The sequence below is a fragment of the Mandrillus leucophaeus genome, unplaced genomic scaffold, assembly GCF_000951045.1.
Source record: "Mandrillus leucophaeus isolate KB7577 unplaced genomic scaffold, Mleu.le_1.0 Scaffold802, whole genome shotgun sequence".
NCBI classification, from domain to species: domain Eukaryota; kingdom Metazoa; phylum Chordata; class Mammalia; order Primates; family Cercopithecidae; genus Mandrillus; species Mandrillus leucophaeus.
Window position 1 is genome coordinate 611,623 of NW_012108720.1, and position 9,583 is coordinate 621,205.

The following is a 9,583-nucleotide window of genomic DNA, read 5'->3' on the forward strand; positions in this document are numbered from 1 at the left end:
CTTAATTTGTTTTTTCCTAGTACAGATATATTCCTTCAGTGTTTTGTTGTAATTTTCTCAAATTGGCAACCAACCAGTCAATATAAAAAAGCCATTACTTGAGCTGTGTTTACTTCAGGGGGTCTGAATTGCTCTAAATCCTTTCTCTAGGGTGTCTTTGAAATCATCTTGCTATAAAATAGCTTTGGTTTGATTAAAAAAAAGAATTTTAGTGCCAGAAACTATTAATTGCCGGGAACCTACCCATGAAAGCTCTAAGACTTTCACAGGTGTTAGAACCATCTACAGGATAAGAGCAAGATCGACATTTAATAGTAAAATTTCACAAATATTAATTCTATCTAGTACTCCTTTTAGGGAGCCATTTGTCATTTCATTTTTTAGTCCTGGTAAATAGAGGCAGGCTACACTCAAGAGACAGATAAAAGCATCAGGAAGCCCAAATCCAATTGAGAAACTATGTTCAAGTCCATATTTTGCATTAAACTTAATTGCCAACACTTATCAATGAGAAAAATTTTGTTGCAAGTTAGTTTTGATCATTGCAGGTTGAATCTGTAAGCTCTGAGAAATTATTCTTTTTTATTTTCATTTGATGCATCACATAATTAGGTTTAATTAAAAGATCATCATGATTTTAAAGAGTTTTGATTATAGGTATTTTACTCTTTGAAAGAACAGACGGTAGAGTTAGGAAAAATGAGTGGAAGTTATACAAAGTTGGATTTTTGTCTCAATGTGGAGAAGTATCTTCTAACAATTACAGCTATTAAAAAAAGGAATAGACTGACTTGTAAGGTAGTAAATTTCCTGAGTTTGGAAATTCCAGTCAATGGCTGAGTGAACACTTACCAGAGATGCTGTGGGTGGAACTCTTACTTTGGAAAATCAAGCTAAATGGCTTCATGCACCCAGTGTTCCAGAAAGACTAAGAAATATGCCTAACCTTAAAAAAAATTGGTCATGTACTCTGTCTCGAATGCCCTTTTTTCTTGAACTTCTACTCTACCATTAAGACCCAGTTTAATTGCACCCTTTCCTTTTCAACAAAGTGTTTTTCCTTTTATATTTTTACAGAATTTTGATGGATACATTTTAAATGGTTATTTTTAAAAGTTATGTACTTGTCCTGTCTCTCCTGCTAGACTTGGAGCCCTCAAAAGCAGTGCCTGCATTCTATGTGTGCTTGTATTTCTAACATTTAGCACAATGCTAGACATATCATTTACACTTAGTAATGGCTACAACACAAAGCCACTGCAAATATGGTGCTCGGGCTACACATATTCTACAGTATTTTATATACATTTTCTTGAGGTAGGTATTATTTGTATTTCATTGAGGACAAAACCAAAGCTCAAACTTTGCCAAAGTTACCACACTAAATAAGTGGCAGGAGCCCTGGAATCTGAACTTAGGCAGAAATAGTAGCTGAATTCCAATACCATTAATTATTTTCACCTCACAACCTAGCTTCTTTAAACTACTCTCTGATCTAAGATACTGTGAGTCTCACTTTCGGTTTTGATATAGTTTAAGTATTTGTCCCCTCCAGATCTCATGTTGAATTGTGATTTCCAATGTTGGAGATAGGGCTTAGTGTGAGGTGTTGGGTCATGGTGGTGGATCCCTCATGAATGGCTTGGTGCTCTCCCCATGGTAGTGAGTAAATTCTCTCTCTGTGAGTCTACACAAGAGCTCATTGTTTTAAAGAGTCTGGCACCTCGCTCCCTTCTCTCTCTTGTCACCTCTCACTATGAGATATGCTGGCTTCCTTGTTGCCTTCTGCCATAATTGTAAGCTTCCTGAGGCCTCACCAGAAGCTGAGAAGATGCTGGTGCCATGCCTGTACACCCAGTAGAACTGTGAGCCAAACAAACCTCTTTTCTTTGTATATTACCCAGCCTCGGGTATTCCTTTATGGCAATGCAAATGGATTAATGTAGGTTTAAACTAATTAAAACTTTCAGAAACCTCATAAATCTTCTGGGGAGATCAAGTGAAACTTATCTGGAACAATTTGACTTTTGTATTTAATAAATGACTTATGCACTGAGGACAATAATCTATTCCCTTCGATGAAGAAGCTCTCATACTTCCCCTCAAAAATGTAAACTTGCTTTACATAAGAGGTGCTTAGAATGCCTTTAAAAAATAGTAATGTGCTCTTTTTGTATACAAGTTGAGTGTGTCCTTGGAATTAGTAGAGTCTTTTAAACTTCAAATTAAATTAAGTGAATCAGGAAAGAGCCATGGTTTCATTGTAACTTTTGGAGAAGACTTTCATAAAACTTTATACACTGGCCTAGGGAGGAAAGAAGACATGCACAGGAAGACCTCATACACCTGCTATTCTCAGAAGATGCTGGATGGCACAATGGCTTGAGAGTCAAAATGATTCTATCATCAGCAATAGAAATGTAGATCACTTTAGAAGGCCAAATTGTCCAGTTTTGATATTGCTTTTTTGGGATGGCAGGAGAATTAAAAAGTCTTGAACGTCATACATGTTGTTTTGAAATGTAAGGTTTAATATTTACAGAATTCTAATATATCCCTATTTCTTCTTTCTGTTTATCAGCATAAACATGTAATTTCCTGAATCAATATTATTTTAGATAATATAATTATCTTAATTTTCTCTTAGCACCCACAAAATGAGTATTCTAAACATATTTTTCTCTGTGAAGTCATATTTTCATGCACTTACTTAGTAGTTCTATTTAATGAAGTTTCAATTAACTCATTCTTTGCATGGTTTACTTCCTGACTGCCTGGAAATTGCTATTACTAAAGTTTTAGGTAAATGTCCTCTGAATGCATCTAATGTAAATTGAATATTAACAACTGATACTTTTGGCTTATATTAATTCTTTTTAATTGCCATCAGAATTGAACTGGAAGATAGATGTTAGCTCATTCTAAGCCCAGTTTTGTGGGGCTTGGAAGAAAAATTCCATTTATCACGTTTTAAATGTTTCTAGTTGTCTATGCAAAACTTTAAAATGCATGTTAAATAACTTTGCTAATTATTATGAAAAACATGTCAGTTAACCATTCAAACTATTAAATTTCAATTATAAATGAAGTAATCCTACCTCTGTCTCCCTCTGTCAGTCGTCTATCTTTCTACCTATTATCTAGTGCTTTTTTAAAATGACTCCAAAATGGTGCTGTATAATGCTGAAGCTAGGTCACACCTGGTGATACAACTTCCAACAAGTTCACTGAAATAGTTGCATTTGGAGTCTTGGGCTGCCATATAAGGAGTCCAACTCCTTTAAGATTCTAGGGAAGTCAAGTCATGTGGAGTAGCCATGTGGAAATAATCCTGTCAACAGCTCCAGTTGGGCTCCCAGCCAATAGCCAAGGTCAGCTTTCAGCCATATGAGTAACCCATCTTGGGCACTGCATCCAGTTCAGCCTTTGAATAATTTCAACCCCAACCAAAACTGGACTGCAATGACACAAAAGAACCTGTACAATAAACTTTCAAATGAGTCATTCTTAAATTTTTGACCCACAGAATCTATGAGCATAAGAAAATAGGTATTGATAAAAGGCACTGAGTTTGGGGTAGTTTGTTAGCAGTAGTTGTAATCAAACCAGTCTATATTTAACAAAGCAGAAACTAGAGAGGGAAAGCTCCAGATTTAGTACCCAGCAAAAGAAGGAAACTAACTTGATGAATATCAACACAGGCAATGATCAATTAATAAATGTGTATTTCAACATATATTTCTTAGAACATCTTTATGAATAGTCCTGTGCTATACTGCACAGGACCTAATGCACCTAATAGTGCTGAGTAATTACTAAAAAATAATTACATTACAATCTACCATTAATTATTATGGGGTATCAGAGAAAGTTGGCATGAGTTGAGGTTATTGGTGAAGTATCATTTAGGAAACAAACTTGAACTAATTTTGAAAGATAGAATGTAGATAAGTAGACAGGAGAAAAGGAGAGTACTCCAGGTGGAATACAGCATCAATAAGCATGTGGAGGGCTTTAAGCTTTCCCAGCTTGGTAGCAGTAAGGAATTCTCTGGCTGAAGTAGACTCTGTTAGATTCAGTGGCGAGTCACTGGGGATGGTAGAGTAGAAAAGAAACTGGATGGTGATATTTTAGGGAGTTTTGGCTGTATGCAGAGGAAATTGGAAGTAGGAAGCCAGTCTTTTGGCATTTGTCTACCAATCTGAAACTTTGTCCTCTTTGCACTTCTGCTTTCAACCAGTCCTAATCTGTGTCTTCTATAAGCTTGGTATAGACTTGCCTATTCTTTTCTCTTAAAAAGGTTTTGTTTGAGTTGTACCACCTTCAAATACCTGAAAAAATATGTTCTATTGCTATTATTGCTAGATAGCTGATATAGTCAGGGTTGTCCAGAGAAACACAACCAATAGGATGTATGTGTGTGTGTGTGTATATGTGTGTGTGCATATATATATGTGTGTGTGTGTGTGTGTTAGAGAGAGAGAGAGAGATGTATTTTAAGTAATTTACTGGAAAACACAAAATCCACAGGATGGACCAGCAGGCTGGAGACTCAGGGAAGAGCTGTTGCTGCAGTTCAGGTCCAAAGGCCATCTGCTGGCAGAATTCCTCCTTGATTGAGTTGACCTTTTTTTCTCCTCTGAAAGAAAATGCTGATTTTGGAAGAGAAAGTGGCAAAGTCGTGTGAATCCAGGTTGCACATATCTTCCTGATCATGACATATTTTCATGCCATCACCAAACACTAAATTTGCAGGCACCTAGATCTTGGACTTCCCAGTCTCCAGAACTGTGAGAAATAAACTCCTGTTGTTTAGAAATCTCTAGTCTGTGGTATTTTGTTAAGAGCAGCCCAAATGGACTAAGACAGATGATATATTTGGCTCTGTGTCCCCACCCAAATCTCATGTGAAATTTTAATCCCCACATGTCAGGGGAGGGACCTGGTGGGAGGTGATTGGATAATGGGGGTGGATTTCTCCCATGTTGTTCTTGTGATAGTAAGTGAGTTCTCATGAGATCTCGTGGTTTAAAAGTATTGCCCTTCCCCCCTTGTTCTCTCCTGCCACCATATAAGACATGCTTTGCTTCCCCTTTGCCTTCTGCCATGGTTATAAGTTTCCTGAAGCTTCCCCAGCCATGTGGAACTGTGAGTCAATAAAACCTCTTCTTTATAAATTACTCAGTCTTGGGAAGTTCTTTATAGCATTGTGAAGACAGACTAATACAACAGGAAACAAGAGGACCTCTGTTTCAGCCTTATCTACCGCTCATTCTGTCCATTCATAGGCAATTCTTTACAGTTTTTACTTATTTCTTCTGATATTTATTTTCTTATTTCTAAAATGCACATGCTACCATTTCCTGACTTTTCAGTTTTAGACATTCCTCGTTGACTTTGAAATAAGAAAGGTAAGAATTTAGGCCCTCCTCACCTCTTATCATTGCATAATTATAAAACATGATTAGATTTTGCATTATTAAGACTAAATATTAATCTGAGCTAAACCACAAAATGATGTGATATGATATGATTACCTTTCCATTTCTGAACAATTTATATTGTTATGCCCTGTTTTGGGAATTAACAATGATGATTTTTGGCATTCATTTAATTAACTCTGTACTTACCCCTAATCACACATCCTTAATTTCTCTACCAGAAGTGTGTACCTGATGTTAAAACCATCAGATAATGTTTAATTTAAAATATCCATAATCTGCTAATCTGTGATCAACTCCAATCTGTCCTAGTTATTTTCTAAAACTGCGATTCTCCTGACATCATGGTGCCTTTCATCTCTGTCATCCTAGAAGTTCCTCTGCGTATTGCATTTTTTTTTTCTAGTACACTGGGGTTAAATTTTTGAGATCTTGCATGCCTAAAGATGTCTTAATTCTATCCTCAGACATAACTGATAGTTGGGTTAGATTCAGAAGTCTAGTTTGGATATGATTTTACTAAGAATTTTTGAAGGCTTTGCTGCGTTTTATCCAATATGTATTTTTCTCTTGTGTGGCACCATATTGATTTTCATTCCATCATGAGTGATTTTTGTTTCTTTGTTTATTTTTTCCTTCTCTGGAAACTTTTAAGATGTTTTATTTGTTCCTAGTGTTTCGCAAAGTGAAATTTCACATTGAAGTGGCTTTATATTGAACGAAATAAAAATATTTTACCCCAAAACATACTTCTTTACATATTTTGAGATGGCTCAAGAAAGCCAGCAAACCAAAGTAACCCTGCAAAGCTGTCTTTTGTCACAGAGGAATGAATCTGTAGAGAATCCACATCTATGCAGCCAGGCCTGCCTTGTCCCGACCTAGAAAGGTTAACTGAGAGTCTGGCACTTTTAAGGTCTGAAAGAAACAGTTACCATCTATTCTCTGTCAGGGCTACTGCCTGTGGGGTTTAATTTATGTAACAAGACTGCCTTTTGCTAGCCAAGTCTCCTCTCCCTCTCATAACCTGTCTTGCCACTTAAATATGATTTACCACCGTAACCTGTTTTTGGCCATGTTCTGAGTGTGCAGTGTGTGACCTTTCTTTAACCTTGAGATGGTATATAAGCTTATATTATAAGGTTCTGCACCCCACTCTGTGGTTTTCCCACATCTGCACATTAATAAATTTGAATGCATTTTCTCCAATCTTTTGTGAGGTGATTTTTCAGCAAACCTTCAGAGGGTGAAGAGAAAGTTTTTCCATGGCCTTTAAAATCTGAATCTTTTTTTTTTTTTTTTTTTTTTGAGACAGAGTCTCGCTTTGTCGCCCAAGCTGGAGTGCAGTGGCCGGATCTCAGCTCACTGCAAGCTCCCGGGTTCACATCATTCTCCTGCCTCAGCCTCCTGAGTAGCTGGGACTACAGGCGCCTGCCACCTCGCCCGGCTAGTTTTTTGTATTTTTTAGTAGAGACAGCGTTTCACCGTGTTAGCCAGGATGGTCTTGATCTCCTGACCTCGTGATCCGCCCGTCTCGGCCTCCCAAAGTGCTGGGATTACAGGCTTGAGCCACCGCGCCCAGCCAAAATCTGAATCTTCTAATTTAATTTTGTAAGGTATTTGGACAATGCGGGGACTTTCAATACATGTTTTAAATAATTTCCTTGAAACAATTATTGTAAAACTTCATCATAATTTATCCAGTCTCTTTTCCTTGACCCCTCGTTGTGTGATGTGTGTCAGATCTCATTGACAGATTCTCTAACTTTTGTATTTGTCTTTCCTATTTTCAAATTTTGGTATTTGTTCTATATTCTGGAAGATTTATTCAATGTTATCTTTTAATTCCTCTATGAATTTTCCAATATGTTTGTCATTTTTTTTTTTTTGCGATGGAGTTTGCCTCTTGTTGCCCAGGCTAGAATGTAGTGGTGTGATCTCGGCTCACTGCAACCTACGCCTCCCAGGTTCAAGCGATTCTCCTGCCTTAGCCTCCTGAGTAACTGGGGTTACAGGCATGAGCCACCATGCCTGGATAATTTTGTAGTTTTAGTAGAGATGGGGTTTCTTCATGTTGGTCAGGCTGGTCTCGAGCTCCTGACCTCAGGTGATCCACCCGCCTTGATCTCCCAAACTGCTGGGATTACAGGTGTAAGCCACCATGCCTGGTGATATTTTTAAAGTCTAAGAATTCTGAGGGGTTTATTTCTATTTTTGTTTTTATTTCATGAATGAAATGCCTTCATTTATTTCTTAGAAAACATTACTTTTTTTCAAATTTTCTTCTGTGTTCTGCATTGTTTCTATTTCTCTCATATTCTTTTTCCCCCTAAAAGTATGTGTTTTATTTTATCTCTGTCTTCCATGTAAGAGGCTTTTCTCACATTTCTAGTAATCTTACAGTCATTTTAGATTTTCTTTTATATTTAAGAGACATCGAAAGAGCATTGGAAACTCTGTGTATGAGAGGAGTTTGTCCAAGGTGACCTTCACTATAGCGAAATCAGGTGAGGGCCTAGACAAGTCGTTGAGGAGATCCAGTGACAGTCTCTCTAGGTCTTTCTTCCCAGGCATGTAACTCACTCTAGATGACTGCTTCAATCTCTTTGCAGTATATGTGCTTGGTTGGCATCTTGGTGTTTAGTAAAGGGACAGGAGATGGGGGGTCTTACACAGGTACCCATCACACTCAAGACTGAAGGCATTCAGCGAGATGCTGCATTCATAAATTATTTGGCTAAGTCCCGCCCCATCCACCATAGCCAGGCCACATCAATGTGATTATAGTATTCATCTGAAACACAATTGGTGTAGAAAATCTAGTCACTTTACATTGCAAACAGTCTCAATTCAGTAATTAAAAATGCAAATCTCCAGGCATTTGTAATAATTCAGGCTTCCAATCTTATTCAAAGGTAAAATTTCTCACTCTCTACCCAGTCTGGAATCTCTTATAGGCTGGCATCTTCTGGTGGGAGAAGAAGGTACGGTCATCTCCTTTTTTTCTCGGTTAACTCCACTCCTACTTACTAGTTGCAATTACAGACTCTTCAAAACGCCCGAATAAATAGAGGCCAAAGGAGTAGGATAAGTTGTAGCTGACAAGAGCTATTGTAAGATGGCTTTGCCCTCCTTGAGACTGGTTGTATTTAAAATGGACTTTTCTCAGACATTTGCATATCACTGAGTTCTTCCACCAATTACTGGTGTTCTTTTATTTGCAGTTACTTTTACAAGGCCAAACATTCTCTTCTAGCAGTCATTCACTCCCTTATCCTTCAGAGGACTTTTCCAATGGTGAGGCCAGATTTTGCCTCTGCTTTTACTGGTGCTTTTGATTGTGCCATTTGAAGAGGCTGTAAGAGAAGACCTAACACAGGTCTCATGCCTCTTCTCTAGTGCAAGGTTCACAGCTGGCTCAAAAACAAAGCATTATTTACCTAAATGCTGGGAGTGCAGGCCAGTTCCAAAATAGCAGCAACTTTGCTTTGTTCCTTTGCTAAAGCAAGGAGTCATGTACTTAATGGCTTAATGACAGGGATGCATTTGGAGAAATGTGTCCTTAGGTGATTTCATTGTTGTGCGAACATTGTAGAGTGTACTTCTAGAAAGCTGGATGAGATAGCCTACTGCACACCTAGGCTATATGGGATAGACTTTTGCTCCTGTACTATACTGAACACTATAGGCAAATGTATTACACAATGGCAAATATTTGTGTATCTGAACATAGCTAAATGCAGAAAACGTACGGTAAAAGTATAATATAAACAGTACATCTGTATAGGGCAATTACCATGAAAGGAGCTTGCAGGACTGGAGATGCTCTGGGTGACTGAGTGAGTGAATGGTGAGTGAATGTGAAGCCCTAGGACATTAATGCACTCTGCTATGGACTTTATAAAACACTGTACGCGTAGTCTACGCTCAACTTAAAAAAATATTTTTTCTTCAATAATACATTAAACTTAGCTTACTGTAACTTTTTACTTCATAAACTTTGTTAAAATTTTTTAGACTCTTGTGATAACACTTAGCTTAAAACACATTGTACAGCTGTACAAACATATTTTCTTTCTTTATAACCTCATTCTATAAGATTTCTTTCAATTTAAAACATTTTTTATTTTTTACTTTTTAAA